Source organism: Pocillopora damicornis, chromosome 11 (assembly GCF_964200805.1).
Source record: "Pocillopora damicornis chromosome 11, jaPocDami1.2, whole genome shotgun sequence".
In the NCBI taxonomy this organism is placed as follows: domain Eukaryota; kingdom Metazoa; phylum Cnidaria; class Anthozoa; order Scleractinia; family Pocilloporidae; genus Pocillopora; species Pocillopora damicornis.
In genome coordinates, this window is record NC_142680.1 from 7728478 (window position 1) to 7744106 (window position 15629).

At 37.0% G+C, this 15629-nt stretch overlaps 2 long non-coding RNA genes across 10 annotated transcripts; one reads left to right on the forward strand and one right to left on the reverse strand.

Moving 5' to 3' along the window:
- Positions 1 to 1048: 1048 nt before the first annotated feature.
- Positions 1049 to 15007, forward strand: LOC113673243 (uncharacterized). 7 transcript variants are annotated; one of them, XR_003446402.2, is made up of 4 exons: positions 1049 to 1166; positions 3090 to 3170; positions 7731 to 7820; positions 14573 to 15007. It is a non-coding gene; the product is annotated as an uncharacterized LOC113673243 (long non-coding RNA). The 7 variants fall into 7 exon arrangements; XR_016181385.1 differs by having other exon boundaries at positions 1069 to 1166; positions 3090 to 3136; XR_003446403.2 differs by lacking the exon at positions 3090 to 3170 and having other exon boundaries at positions 1084 to 1166.
- On the reverse strand, positions 3323 to 12301 carry LOC113673244 (uncharacterized). 3 transcript variants are annotated; one of them, XR_016181388.1, is made up of 3 exons: positions 12181 to 12301; positions 11548 to 11605; positions 3323 to 3460 (listed from the first exon to the last, which is right to left on the reverse strand). It is a non-coding gene; the product is annotated as an uncharacterized LOC113673244 (long non-coding RNA). The 3 variants fall into 3 exon arrangements; XR_016181389.1 differs by lacking the exon at positions 12181 to 12301 and adding an exon at positions 11940 to 12077; XR_003446404.2 differs by lacking the exon at positions 12181 to 12301 and adding an exon at positions 11864 to 11996.
- Positions 15008 to 15629: the final 622 nt, after the last annotated feature.

Sequence of the window (15629 nt, forward strand, 5' to 3'; positions counted from 1 at the left end):
TACAAGAACTGGACTGATATTCTCTTGCCACGAGTCATCTGCAATTTCATCAAAGTTGAAGGGCCACGCGGCACACAAAAAAACTACCTTCAGCTCTGGTGAGATCACAAGGACTATAAAACCTCTGCTCAGTTCAACAGAGAGACCTTGAAGAGGCGTCAATAAGCCGAGGAGGAATAAGGACAAGTTGGGTTGGAGAAGGCCAAAACAATCAACTTGAAAATTGCATAATTAATTTTTCAAGAGGCAAAACGTGACGATTCTCTTTGCAGAAGACCCTGTCTCGACCCCTGAATAAATTCGACTCCGAAAAGAATCCCGAGAGATAAATTTCATGTGTTATCGAACATTTAGGAATCTATCTTGTACTTATTTATGGACTGGAGATACAAACAAGCACCTCTTTTTGAGGATTCCTTTAAGCCAGATTAGTTCCGAATGAGCCAGAGTAAAACAGAATTTTCAGTCTGCCTTTCATCTTTTCGCATTCCATGGATTGAAGATACTATCAGCATGAATATCGTAAAACGGAAAAGAGTTCAAGTCCAAGTTCATGTGAAATTGGTCCCACGTCGCCAATGATTGCTAAGTCATAGACAAGCATCCCTTATTGATGTTTGTTATAATTCAGTTGATTTCTGAGTTGACTAGGGGAAAACAGACTGTTCACATTCTGTCTTCTATCTTTTCACAATTTTTTTGAAAAGCTGAAACAGTGAAATTAGGTATCCATGAATTGGAACCTTTATTCCCCGCCCCCTTTCCCATGAGACATCTCACTTCCGCCCAGACAGAAAATCGGGCCGGTGTTACGTGTTTCCGCACTCTAGCAGTCACTATTCCATGCTACAAGAGACTTCGATGTATGAGCATCCAAACGAAACAATCAAACTCTACTTCTCGGTGATTTGTTTGTCATTAAGTTTCGTGTCAGGAAACGTTTTGAGAAGACGAGAAGAATCCCGAAAACTCCCGGAAAACTCTTGCTGCGCAAATGTAATTCTTTAGATTTTTGATTGGATTAACATTAGATTGGGATTACAAGTGTAATGTATTTAGGCGGTAAAGGTGGCTTTAATTTCTAGTTTGCATTATACCGTGAGCCAAGCCCAGCCGAAGCTTCAAGAAAATTCCTCGTTCTTTTGTGGCCCGTCATGCTGTACTAGGTTGGTTCCTTTAAAACCCTAACGTACTGTCTGCCCTTGATAAGCACTTTTAACAAGTAATTTTTTCCAGAGTAAGTCCGAAAGTTTGTAACGAGGTGATCAAAAGTTCTTCATGTAATTTCGAGCCTCAATGGTCGATGGAATGAAAGCTATAGAAATGTTGCTATTTGAATTTTTTGTATTTATATTAATCTGAGTAAGAGGCCTTCTTTACAGTAAAGCTCGATTTCGTAAAAAACGTAATTGGGACTTCTAAACCAATAGAGATGCTGTTGAGTAAAACATCTGCACTATGACTAGAAAAAATGACTATTAGGCGATTTCCCATGATTATGTCAATTTATTTTTTCGCTTGAAGTTCTGAGAAGGTTATATTTACATTAATTCTCAGTGTTACATTCAATCATAAAAAAGCGAAACGGGTATGCCCTGGAGTACAGTTACGTGATCTGCAACGTGATAAAGGAAAAAAAATAGTTTAAGGCGATTATAGCCTTAAGCTATTTCTCACGCGAGGTAAACTAAGCAGAAAAAGGAAATAGTTCTAACGAGATGTCGTAAAACTGGCGTTGCTCAATAACTCCAGCAACTGGATATGGATAAATACGTGTGAAAGAGGATGTTATACAATGAATGACAGAAGCCTACTCGGAGAAAAAGAACTCCGAGTGCTCCTGGTAGGATTCGGACCTACGACCTTCCGATTAGGACCTCAGATACTCTACTACTGGCCTTTTAATTAGGCCCATAGTGACAAGCTTCCTGAATACTGCTGGGATAGGAATGTCGATAGGTGATGCCTATGCACAATGATAATGTAAATGAAGGTGCTGAATTGTAAGCCAGGTGTTTTAAGCATAAATTATATGCAATTGTTTCAAATATTTTTGAATATTGACAATCATCATCACTTATCACTCATGGTATCTTCGTTTACGAGGTAACTACTAAAAACAGGGCCCAGTTGTATAAAGGACGGATAACACTATCCGACGGATAATTGCTATCCAGCGGATAACTGTTAACAAAATCTACCGTGCTATTCACCGGAGAGCGATTTATCCAGTGGATAGCATTATCCGACATTCGAACAGCCGGGGCCAGATGAATAAAAGGAGGATAACCATGGTTGCCACGGTTTTCAAAACTCGTGGATGTTTCCTTGCAAAATTTCTATGACTAGGTGAATCGACCGTCTCATAAATTAGTCCTGATAATGAGGTTCAACGTTCCCTTCATGCCGTTCTCTCTACCCATGTGTTTTTACTTTCAACCACACGCATATAGCGTAAATGAATCGATAGCTCCTGGAAAATAGGAGTTTTTTTCATTCTCTGCTATCTGATCTGCCAAATATGCTATGAAAGGATAGGTAGGCAATGAAAGATTTTTTCCGGTTTTATATCGCCTCATCGAAACACGATAAAGCTGGACGAATTCAACAAACAAGCAAAAATGAAAAAATGCTCAAATATACGCACGAATCTGACACAAAAACCTCTCATTAACCACCAAGAACATAAGAGGCAATCCAGGTATTGGGAAGTGTTCTCCCCCTTCTACGCGCTCCGATTGTCTCATTCGAACCAAGCGCTCGGTCTCGGCTTGAAACCGAAAACAATCGTTTTGGTGCCTAGTCTCTTTCGCAGCCATTGTTTGGTCTCGTCACGCAACGCGCTCTCTCTCCCACCACCACTCAAATGAACTAAAAATAATTGAAGTACTCCTGTGTGTCGATAAATCTAGATCTGTTCCCTTGTATTTCAACCCATGGATAAGTAAGCATTAGGAATTACACACGACAAAAATACGCATTGCTTTTGGTTGAATTTATTTGGTTTGAATGCTTTCAGGTTACATTATTATAATTTTTAATAAGTACTACGAAAATATGTTTAATCCTGTTAATGTGTCTGAAAATAGGATCGGGATATGAAGAGCCAGGAAGCACATGACTGCCAAGATTTTCAGTGAGTCCCCCACCACACGATCAAATTCTTTGAAGTAGGTGACGACCATCAAAAACCTACATTTATACAGTTATACAAGCCAGAAACTGAAGTTTCTGGCTTGAATAACTTGTTCTTTGGTGGAGATCTGGGAGTTCTAAAAATATTCATCTTGTTATCGAAATTTTTAACACTGCATTACATATTTATCGCACTCCCTAAACGAAAAACGTATTTGCAAATTGTCGACCCCAACCTTCCCTGCTTCCTCACAAGGACTAATTTACCTTTCTAAATCGTGATCAGTAGTCTGTCTTTCAGTGAAAGAGCATTTCTCTGGTCTTTCTGTAAAAACAAAAGAAATGTGTAAGTTGGCAGCATAGTAAATAACTCACTCTGTTAAAATTGTTAATTACCGTGCCTCATCCAAGAGTAGGTTTCTTTTACACACACTCTCACTTTGGGGTACTTACTTAAACCCGGCAGCCAATGATTCAACTAATAATAATAATAATAATAATAATAATAATAATAATAATAATAATAATAATAATAAATGCTCTAGTTAAAATGAAAAAACGGATCAGCGAATTCATCAAAAAGAACGCTGGTATAAACCGGTGATCAGTACATAAAAATACTGTTAAAAATACAATTCACCATCGATACAAGTTAAGATTGAATTAAAAATTGCCAAATTTAGACTATCATTAAGACTAAGACTATCACTTTGCTGGTCATAAAGAAAAATTTAACGGCAATCTGCAAAGACAAATCAACAATTTCGAGATTTTCTGCTCAGTAAACAATGTCATATACTAGATCTCTCACAGATTTCGCTCATCATACATATTTAGCTGTTCCACGTATACATAATCATTGAAGTTGGCTTGAACTCAATATCATTTTTTGTCTGTTTTGTTATTAATAGAATTTTGTGACCCCCATCTCATTCGATGCTCTTTTTAGTTCATAATTCTTGCTATCCTAATATTACAATACAGTAATATGTTTTAATTTTTTTACTCATATGGTCAGAGCTCAAATGCAGCCGTGATATGTGAATTGAAAACCTAATTTGAGCCGCGATCCTCTTGTTTTGTGGACCGTGTTCTTGAATTATGATTTGATAATATAATCTCAAACATTAATTGACTCATTCAAAATTAATTTCCGGCAATAGACTCCTGTTACAGGTTAATGGAATCATCGATTGAGGATTTTTTCAGTATTTGAATCACGAGGGGCCCTGTTATCCTATAGTTCTCTTTGCAAAAAAAATGAAGAGGAAACACGAAGAAGACATTTCCAAAAGAAAAAAGACAATCTCAGTTGCGTTTTGCTCTAGAACTACAACTTGGTAAGTGAAAAATTTAGAATTGGCAAACATACATGACTTATGGCTGTCGGGGTGTCATTTGGGGTAAATTTGGCTGGTGTCCAGACCGACCCTGTCGCCGAAATGTTCAAGAAGTTCTTACTGCAGATTCGAAGGGCTTCAAAATGACCGGTCATTTAACATTTTCGCGGGATTGAGTCCTCGAAAGCAGAGCTTTTATGGAATATTTTTCGATAAACTTGAAGGAAAACTATCTGACTTTCGTTAAAGAGAGTCTCGAAGCGGGAAGACGTGGTTTAGTCTAAGAATCGAGCGATTTTCGAGAGTGAGTCAGTCCGTTGATTTAACGAAGCCTTCTTCCCTTCTTCACCTTAGTACAGTCAATAGTGAGATAAAAGCTCAGCTAAAACTCGACGAAATGGCCAAAAAATTGCTTCCAGAGAACAAAAATAACATTATCAACACTATGTGAAGGTTAGAGTATATTTGCTTCATTATTTTACGGAGTTACAAAGCGGAGCCTAAGCTCCCATTCAAAGCTTTATAATATTATCCTCAGATTTAAATATGTGTTTTATCACAAATGGCTGTTGTCAACTCTGCACGCGTGGTTCGACCATGTTGACTTGCGTGTTAAGTGCAATGGCAGCGAACAGCGAAGATTCTGACAAATAAGTTCGAGTTTTGGTTTCGTTTGTTCTCTTGGCAGAATTTAAGATACGATCAAACCGCGCACGGATATCTTGACGATGTAATGTTGTTGCTTTGAACTTTTCATCGATACATTTCGCACACGATGAGGATGGGCAATCATATTGCCGAGCACAGCTTTTTTTTAGTATTAAATAAGTTAAGGTCATCACCATAAGATTCAAACTTCTGTTGTTGAAAATAAATCACATGGAATTCCCTTACGTTTTCGAAGTCGAGGTCGCTTCAAAACAGAACAGACCTTGTGCACTGTGAACTCGTCTGAGGAATTTCGGACTTACATAAGTTAACTGGAGTAATCTGTGATGGACGTTTTCTCGTTAACTTAAAATGAAATACGTGATTTGTGGAATTGCTGAAACTACAAACAAGAATCGGACTCTTCACCGCTCCCCCGCCCCCCTTCTAATACTATTGGGATACGGAGAAGTATTTATTTCTATTTCTATTCAAGGAACAAAATACTTATTCTTTTGTTTCTCAGTTTTCGATGATTTATTTCATAACTTTGTTCATGAGAATTGAAAATGTTGATATTCTCTTGCCTCGTTGAACACTTAAACTCGGACAGTATTCTTTTCCGCCTGGGAATATTTCAGATTACCGGCCGCAGGAAAATGTCTGAAAATCTGCCATGGGCTAAAATTTCATCAAAGGGTTGCATAAATAACCCTAATCCATTAATCTACACTAGACGCCGGAAAAAGCTCAATCTAACGAAATTATAGTGCCATTGGCTTATTAAGTAGTGAAATTGTGGTCGAATGTCATAGAATGCGCACAGACATGATCTCACATTTGATGCCATAGGAAAGTTTGATGTAAGAATTGGTTATTCTCATACAGAATGATAATAAATGCAAGCCCTCTAACGCGCAGGATCAATTTCACTGGTATGATTCTTGTTTTTTGGCTTTCTCTTATAAATAATCTCCTCTTCGTCCTCCATACAATCGCTGTATCTTATTATTCCTTCGTTTTCTTCTTCCTGGATTGTGGCTACTCAGTAAGAAAACGTGTCTTTTGCTCGTTATACTGAACTTTAGTTAGCGCACCGGCAGATTCAGAGAGTTTTTTTGTTCTTTAAATAAAGGTGATATAGCTTAAAATCCCCCCCCTGGCCGCTCATCACTCCGTTTTTCTTTTATCTATGCATTTATTTGTTTCCACAGTATCAAAAATTGTTAAATACCTATGAAAAATACTTTGTCGCTGGTTTGACGAGGCGTTTCGTCTCGGCGTAGAGACTCGTCAGATACCTCTCGGAATTTTCTATCAAACTCGTTGAGCACCGCACTCAAAGTCCGGTCCACAAACTCAAGAGGTTAGCAGTCTAGCTCTCAATCGCAGAAGGATTCCCAACCACACTTGTAACTTGTAAACGAGTTGCATATATTTTTTGTACTTATATCTGATTATTCATTTGTCAAATGGTGTCAAAACGATTAAAGCAAAATATATGATAACATGGAAAATTGCGAAAAAATTTCATTTAATTTATGAAGCGAAGATAGAGTAGGTCACGCTTCATCACCAGATATCGGCCACGGGGAAATTCTTCTTTTTTCATAAAAAATAGGAAATTGATCTAACGTTACATTTTGATTCTCATGCTAGAGTGATTTTTAAAAGAGGGTCTGACTCGATACCTAAAATGAACATACTTCAACAACTTTCTTTTTGTATTTCGCTTTTCCAAAAAATTATATGAACTGTCAGCGACGGTTAGAAGATGTTGATACATTTGATATTGCTTAGCTTCGAAAAGTAAGAGTGCAGAGAGAAATCTAGTTGCGTTATCGAGGCAAGCTTTGTCCTAAATTCACAATAAGATAGAGTATGCCAAAGCTAATGACCTAAAAAATTATCTCCTGTCTCTAAGGAAAGGCTATCAGTATTAGACACATGTTCCATCTTAAAAATACTTAATTTCTTTAGTGTTGTAACCGAACAATTGCGCTTAAGCGGTTTTTCATATTTTCTTTGACCATTGACCCAAATAGTCAAATTTACCTGCTCATTCTTTTGTCTTTGATGGTTCAATTTTTCTCTTCTACACCAGTGTAACGAAAGGAAAGAAGCAGTTCATTTGCCATGTAAAGATGCACATAAGATCATTGACAAGTGCATAAAGGACTGATCAACTTCATCTCACAAATATGAACTGAACACTGAAAATATTTAATTTCTTGTTATCATTTGTTTTCAATTTTCTCCTTGCCCCAGAGTTTTCTCTTTCAAATAGTTACAATAGGTGAGTGTCAACGTATGGCAGGTCTCCAAAATGTTGTTTACAAACCTTTACATTTGATGGGCTTGTAAGGGGACCGACTGCTATCTGATTCAGAAATGTTTTTCAAAAAATAAAATTTTTGGAATTCTTTTTTTAACCTTTCACTCCCTAGCAAAAATTTGGAAACATCTTTTTGACAGCAAACAGGGCTGCAAATTCTTCCGAAGTTCCCTAGCCACACATTGTACTTGTCTCTACCGTATCTGACTTAAAAATTATGATGGTGGAATAGTTATTATGGGCCAGCTAAATTCTTTTTTGTTTCAATTTAGGGTTCGTTATTCCGTGGCATACAGATGACTAAGCCTCTACGACGAGCCCGTTGCAAGTGGCCTTCAGGGGGTACAACATCTGATCACCAGGTGATTGTTAGATCTATTTCTCTTAGAAGTTCTCACTAGTTCTAATACTCAAGTCTACTTGAAAATTCAGCAGAAGCAATTATGCATCATCTCCAATTCAGAGAAATACGGAGTATGCCCGTTCTTCTTTCGCTAATACCTCTATCGCTTGCTTGTGCAAGGTTTTTTCTTGCGCTTTTGCTTGCGCCTGTGCACTGACAAAAATCAGCCTCAATGATCACAGGCTTCACGCAAAGGAAATTTTCAAGGCTACGACCAATCATACCTATGTTCAGCAAATAGGCAAGTTAAGCCCTTTACAACCCGTGGCGAGACGACACTCAATAATTGCGGTCAGAGATAATGTTTCTCTTATTCTAAATATAATTATTTTTTTCGATAACACAAATTTGACAAAAAAAGTATTGCATAATAATCGTAATGAACCTACGTATGCCTATACACGTGACAACCGTGAACAATTTTTTGAAGTTTGTGGGTTAAAATATTTTCTTCCAGTAATTCTCTTATGTAACTTGTATATCATTGTGAAGTTTACATTCCATTTGTAAGTTTTTGAAAATATTTCCAAATCTTTCCTTGGTCATTGAAAGATGATCTGATGGAACAGTTAAACCCAAAAGCTGAACATACCTTTTGTCAGATAGACTTTTTTCCCTAAAATTTTATAAGAATAGTGAGTACTCTAGAGGAGTTGACTAAAATAGCATCGAAGTTAGAAATATGGAAGAAACTTTTTCCCTTCTCAATTGAATGATCTGTTCATCCGGTTGTGACTAATTTTATGCACCCCAAAACTCAACAAACTTTTTCCTCAACTTTCTACCGCTTTCTTGACCGACTGCATTTCAGAAGGTCGCTGCAGATTCTAGTGCTTTGAAATTAGTCCTGAGGTATGTAAAGGTCAGAGGCTTCCTTTTCATATTCAAAACACTGACCATTAACTCAATTAAAACCCTCGAACACTCTTTGGAACCATCTTGAAGAACCTAATTGGTCTTTGACGGATGCACAAGCCGCGAGTCATTTGATCAATAAGACAATTATAAATGTAGCTGATGAAAAGATGAAGCCATAAATAGGAAGGTATTCGAGTAGGGCTTATTAATTCATCATTGCCACCTCTCACTTGAAAAGTAGTTATTTAGCTTCAACCCTGACTCCGTTCATTACTTTTAAAAATTAGAAGAACAAGCTTCTAGGCTCGAAGCCTTAAGGACGAAACGCCTTTAAAGGAAAAAAAATTGTATTCAATCCTATCAAGAAAATCAAAGAAAGAGCCTGATTAAAGAGATCATTGAAAAATTTGCAAATTAAAAGACACACGCAAAATGTAACGATATACTGCGACGAAAAGGAAAGAAGAAAGCGACGAAACAGTAGAGTATCAACATGGTCACAAAACGAAAACTCTGAAAAACATTAAAACGGTCTGGCATTGCTAGCTGCAATGAAGGTCTTTAATAACTTTGTGCGGCATACTTTAGGAACAGAAGAATAAAAGTAAAGGATGGCTCCAGTCAATTTTTTTCGGTGAACGCGGGTTCACGGTAAAACCATTTAAACAGATGTAAGTATACATGACATCAATTCGCGACTATTAATCACATTGCCATAAGAAGATTAACGGTATCTGGCTCTCATTGTTAGGGATTTTAGTCGAACAGTTAAGAATTGGAAATCAGCTGTTTATCTCATTATCTGGAACAAGCATCGCTGCTTTATTTCTGATTTACAATTCTTCCAAACATAAATTTCTTTAAATAGTGCACTTTATCTTTGCCTGTTACAAGTACATGATATTTCTGCTTGCGGTGAATGAAATATTCATGGCCACAAGTCGCACAAGTGGTCATGTTGAAATAAGTAAGTTTATAAATTTTACTCGGCCATGATGTAAAACATGAAATTGTACGTCAGTAAAAACCGTTCCAGTTTTTAGTATTCCTAGAAAGTAAACAGAAAATCAGCTAAAAGAAGGAATCCCGGTAAGAGTATCGCCATAATCTGTGGTTTACGTTGAAAGATAAAATGAAAGATGTAAGAGATACGCAGTTATTTGTTCTATCTTTTTTTTTACATTTAGTAAAGAAAGAATGTTGATCTTGTGAATGCAAATTAAGTGAAGTAAAAAAGCAAAATGCTGTCAGTCTTAGCAACTTCTGGCACTTCTATCTAAGACTGAATTTTCTTCCCCACTTTATCGGTGGTGGAAGAAACATTTGTTAAAATACAACATAATATGTACATATAGATAAAATGAAAAATCGTTATTTAACCTGAGCGCTCTATGTTAAGGATCATGATTTTGTTCAAAATATAAAGTATTCAATAAAATCGGCTCTATGTCTTAATTCGCATTGATATAAACACGTCGTGCACGGACTTCTTCAAATTATTCAGTAATCAAAACAGTGCATATCGAAAACCAAGTAAACCTGTCCAACAATAAAGAAAGATCTTGGCAGCATGCAAAACTACGGAATCATTTTTAAGGTAAGGAAAGGAGAGATTCAGAATTTTATTAAGTTGTAAGAGATGGTCATTTTAATCCAAGTAACTTCAGTTTAAACATTTAAGCCCCATGGAATATCAATCACAGCATCCCTTAAAAAATCTTGTTTAATAACTTTCATTTGATGAGTCAAAACTCGTCTGATTTGGTCGTCATCCACTTGCGAAAACCTGTTCGATCGTGTCGCATGTAAAAACAAAACATTTGCTGTTTTTAAGGTGGCTTCTATCGATAATCCCGCATTGGAATTTCATCAACAGACAACGCGTGTGCCAGTTAGACATACGACCCGGGAATTGACAAGAGCGATCGCACCACGGACACTTGATACAACGATTGACAATATAATTTGTGTCAGCCAAGGAAAACTACCTCTCAGGATGGTATATAAGTTAATTACCACAAGGACACCGTATATTTTGCGATAAAAAAACGACGACTAAATATCTTAGGAATGGTTGGATTGCGCACCACCCTGAGAGAACTTTGCACCAAAAAATCCTCATTGTTGCACCCAAAATAGATCGTCTGACGCTTGATAAGGAATGTTGAACTAAATTGTTACAGAGATTTTGATGAAACAAGCTTAATAGAAAATTCATAGATAGGTGTCTTATTTTTCCTTGGAGAACCATTATTCAAATTTCCTGGTATCACTGACATAGGTTTCACAGACCTATCCTAACGGAAACATTCCGATCTAAACAAAACAAAATTCATAATATCTCGAACAAGTTTGAGTTTTAACTATCCCCAATACATTTTTTTTAGATATAGTTCTTAACGCTGAAGGAAAGCGTCGCGAACGAGGGGTACAATACAATACTACTGGAAAAAACAAAGAGATCCTTAATATCTCAGTCGAGATTATTCTTATCATACACACTGACCTCTCAGTTAGTAAAAGTTAGTCATTATGAAAGAAATCACAGTCGAATTTATCCTGTGCACTATCATCAGATATGACAACTCGTTGAACAAATAAATTAATGGAGATTCGATAGGAACAGCTGGCGAACAATAAATGCATTACCATACGTAATTCTAAAATAGTCTTTCTTTCATTGCTATCAATATTCTTTTTATAGTACCTTTCATGCAATGAAATCCTCATACATAGCTAGGAAAAGATAGTGTTGTTGTTAGATTCTTGTTCAAAGGGTTGTGAGCAGCGGATATTTCATGTGTTTAAGTTTTATGACTTTCCATTACCTTGTGCTGTTGCCAGAAATCCATTGCACCTCACCAACCGTCCAATTTCGTGTGCGAACTGTAAGATGATAAGAATATTTTCAGATAACTGAATAATGTTCTTAACACGTTAAAAAGACACTATTTATGGAACGTTTTTCCATACTGAAGTTGTTTGAAACACAGTCGCTCTTTGTACGTGTGTTGTTTACAGAGCGTATTGCGCGTATGTCTAGAATCGTTTGCTCTACATACTTCAAAACATTACTGGGGTAATTACTAGGGCAATTACTAGGGCAATTACTAGGGCAGTTACAGCCTCGTCTTACGAGAATACCTCACGGTTTTCAGTGAAGTCTTGAAAGTTTCTGTCTCCTTCTGCGTATTTTCTTGTTTTAAGGTGACTCACTCACCTCACTTTCCAGGACAGCTTTGTTTTATAGGGTACTACTCTATTTGAGACACTAGAGCATGCATGTCAGATGAAATATTTCCTAGTTTGACATCGATGAACTGAGCACATCTTAAGAATATGAACTGAAAGTCTTTTCGACATGCAATCATTGCTTGGATTATGTGACGATGAGAATTCATAATTCACCCTTAACTCAGATCTTAGAGGGACAGAAATGATAACAAAGGAATTTTACTGACCCGAGGTCGGATTCAATATGTCGTATTTCTTTGGCAACTGAAGGAATTGACTTAAAACCGTAAGTTAGAAAACTATTTCGTGATCCAGTCACGATTGTACTAAGTAACTAAGGACTTGAGGAAAAATACTTTTAATCCCTGAATTGATTCATACCTTAACCTTATAATGAGGTATCAAGACCCCTAAAAATTAATGACTTGATTTATATCCTTTAATGTTTGTGGCTAACAAGAGAGATTTTCATTCAGTGATTACACCCTGGAGGGAAACTTCGAAAAAAGGGGCTAAATTCAGTATCGGTAGAGCGTAAGAGTGTAAAAACTGATTAAGATGTAGAAAAACTGGCTAAAAGTCACACGTGTTGCCGAGGACCGGTAGACAGTTAATTATATTAATAGTTAGAGTACTTTTGCGACTCAGAGAAGTTAAGTACCATTCTGTAAAAGGGTAAGTAAGTTTTAAGTGAAATAGAATTTACTGAACTGATGAAAGAATATGCATCGCTGTTAGTCTGCTCTTTTAAGCTTGTTTGCTAGGTGATAAAATTTTTAACTTTTGTCTTCAGGAAGGTCAGATCAATTTTGAACTCACCTTTCCAACCTGTATAAATATCGAAAAATTTGTTTATCAATTCTTTACAATAGTTTTGGACATTGATTAACACATTTGATATATACTCAAAGGAATTTTGAGAAACGTGCAAATATACATAACGTCCTTTTCGCTCTTGATAGACGCACAGTAAGATATACCATTAATGAAACCAGATAGGACATTAAAGATTTGGTATATGGCGTCTGTTTACATCATAAAGAAGGGATTACGAGGACATTCTTACAAGGAAAGTAACAATAAAAGCCTTAAGTATAGAGCAGAGTCAACCTGCTAACCGTTCAAGCTGCTACATTTTGAGTAGAGAAACTATACAGTTATTGATTTTAAGTTCGATGATAAGGGGATTAGACCATTTTCGGGATAATCATTAGCCTTGCTGTTTCTTTGCTTAGCTTATTTGCAGGTTCATATCGTAGAAACGATGCGTGGGCGTTTTTGCGGAAGCACTGCATTGGGAGCTCAGGCGTTGAGTGACTACTGATAATGTTATTTTAAAACAATTTTTGACTTAAGTGTATCGGCTTTTCTAGTTGTAAGACAACACGTCGCCTTTCTTCGTGATAGCTTAGCTAAGCTAAGTGCCCTTCTTATGAGCAGTCGGCCGACACCCTGGATAAAAAAATTAAACACATGCCAAGCATTTATTCTCCCTCTCAAAGGCGTCTGAGCCTAAAAATAGGCCTTGCGTTTCTTACGGCAAGTGATCGAATAATTTCCTCGGTAGTGAATCAACGCTCGTTTGCTGTTCGATACGACGATATTTTGAGTCTAATGTAATGTAATGACTTTGAATTTTATGTTACCATAAAGAAAGCACATTAAGTAATCTATACATACTACAAGTAGGAATTACAATGTCATTTAGCCAGAAACGTTTCACGTGTGCCTGAAAAGAGTTTAATGCCTTCACTTTACTCTTATGCTAATACAATTAAGCATAATGGGTAGCATTAGGCGGTATTACATATTCAGTCTGAACAAGTGGGTAACAAAATTTGCTCGTTCCGCAATGTTTGCAGTTTTTAGCCATTTCTAATATATTGTAGGATGCTTTCTGGCTGCTAATATTTTCAGTAGAAACAACAAGGAATAGAATGCATTAAAATCAACGCAATAAAGAATTCTGGCCATCTTATTAGCTTCTTTTTCTTTTTAAATGCTTTAATGGTTTCGCAAATTTTCCGCGGGTCACTAGTTTTTCTTAAATCATTTCCAAAGTTCACGTTACAGACAGTCGGCGTCAGAAAAAGAAATTCAATGGCTTGCTTTGACATCTACTTCTACTTAATACCTTGCGTGTGTGCATTTTTGGTACGTACAAATCTTGTTTACGACATGTCACTCCCACTGAAGTGCACGGAGAAAATGTATCACAGTTCAAGAAACTGTTTCACCTACACTAACAAATTGGTCTCAAAAGTACGTGATTGGAAAGAGCTTTGATTTACTTTCTGCGCATTGTATACAGGAAACCCTTAGGTTTTGGCGAAACCACTCGTTTGATGATTTGAGTAACTCTGAACGTGTGCCAACTGCTAAGGAACACTTAAGGGCGTGAGCACAAGTTCACCTCGGAAATCTGAACTTAACATGCATGCACTATCTTTGACTGCTCTTGCCTTGAACATAGTCTTAGCAATAATTTTCAGCAGCTCAGGAGAAGGAAGGTTATATGAAAACGCAGTTCCAATCTATTTTCTATGGGTAAATTGAGCGCAGGCAAACTATGCCGTTTTTCCCCTCAATTTTGGTCTTTTTCATTTCGATTTGTTCTAGAATTGCGCGCGATTGAAATTGACCCTACAGACCCACCCAAGGTCACAGATGTCACAGCAACTGAAAGAAGGATTTCGTCAGCTAAACGATCTCCATGCAGCACCAGACCTAGCCTTACAAGATTTAGACGAGGAATGCGCAGGTTAACAGGGAACATGGGAGTTAAAAAATGTACAAGACTGAACTGGTGGGCCTTTCTGCACAGGATTTTCGGAAAAATCCATCCAATTCGAGTTTTTGCTCTCCCGTTTTTGAACTAAGTCTTGAATTTCAGTCCGAGACTCCTGACTCACGGAAAGGAAATCATGCTGGTTGAATGCAGTCCGACGGTTGTCGGAAAAGAGGGCTCAGACTATTGTTTTCTTCTCATTGTCTAACTCCTCGAATAAAAAAAGATTAACGATTTATTATAAATAAAATTTATAGTTCAGTTAATTGACGATTGATCTCAAATTCTCAGCTTACGTGTCTCTCTTTTCAGTAGCCGATGTAAGATTACCAGAATACCATTAGCTAAACTGACAAAAATTCTGAGACATCCCTCATCGTAACAATACCCTTAAAGCCGCTTTATGCTACGGAAACCAGGATAAGCTCCGTTTGATGAACTACTTGGTTATTTGAAGACGTAATCCTCCATGGGACAAATTGACTAACACTGTTAATCGAATTGCCTAGAAATCTTCAGAAAAGATGCTATTAAATCCCTTTGGCTATCAACTTCTTTCTTTACTTTGAGGTTAGCCATTTAAACACCTAAACCCAAGGCGCCGTGAAAGAAAAAAAAACCGTTTGTAGATTTAGAAGGGTATCTTTACTGCACACTCTCAAATTCCAAGACTGACCGACATGTTAAAGCTTTGGAATTTTGAAATTCCGAGCTAAATCCGTTTTAAGTACCTTTAACCAAAAATAAACAAATGTGGGTCGCTGATTGTCGATGTACATGTAGTTAATGATAAACTATCCGCAACATGTCAGGAGACATTTCACTTTGTCGAACATTTTCCGCATTGGTAAAGCAACATTGTCTAGTGCTTTGTTAAAATTGTTTGCT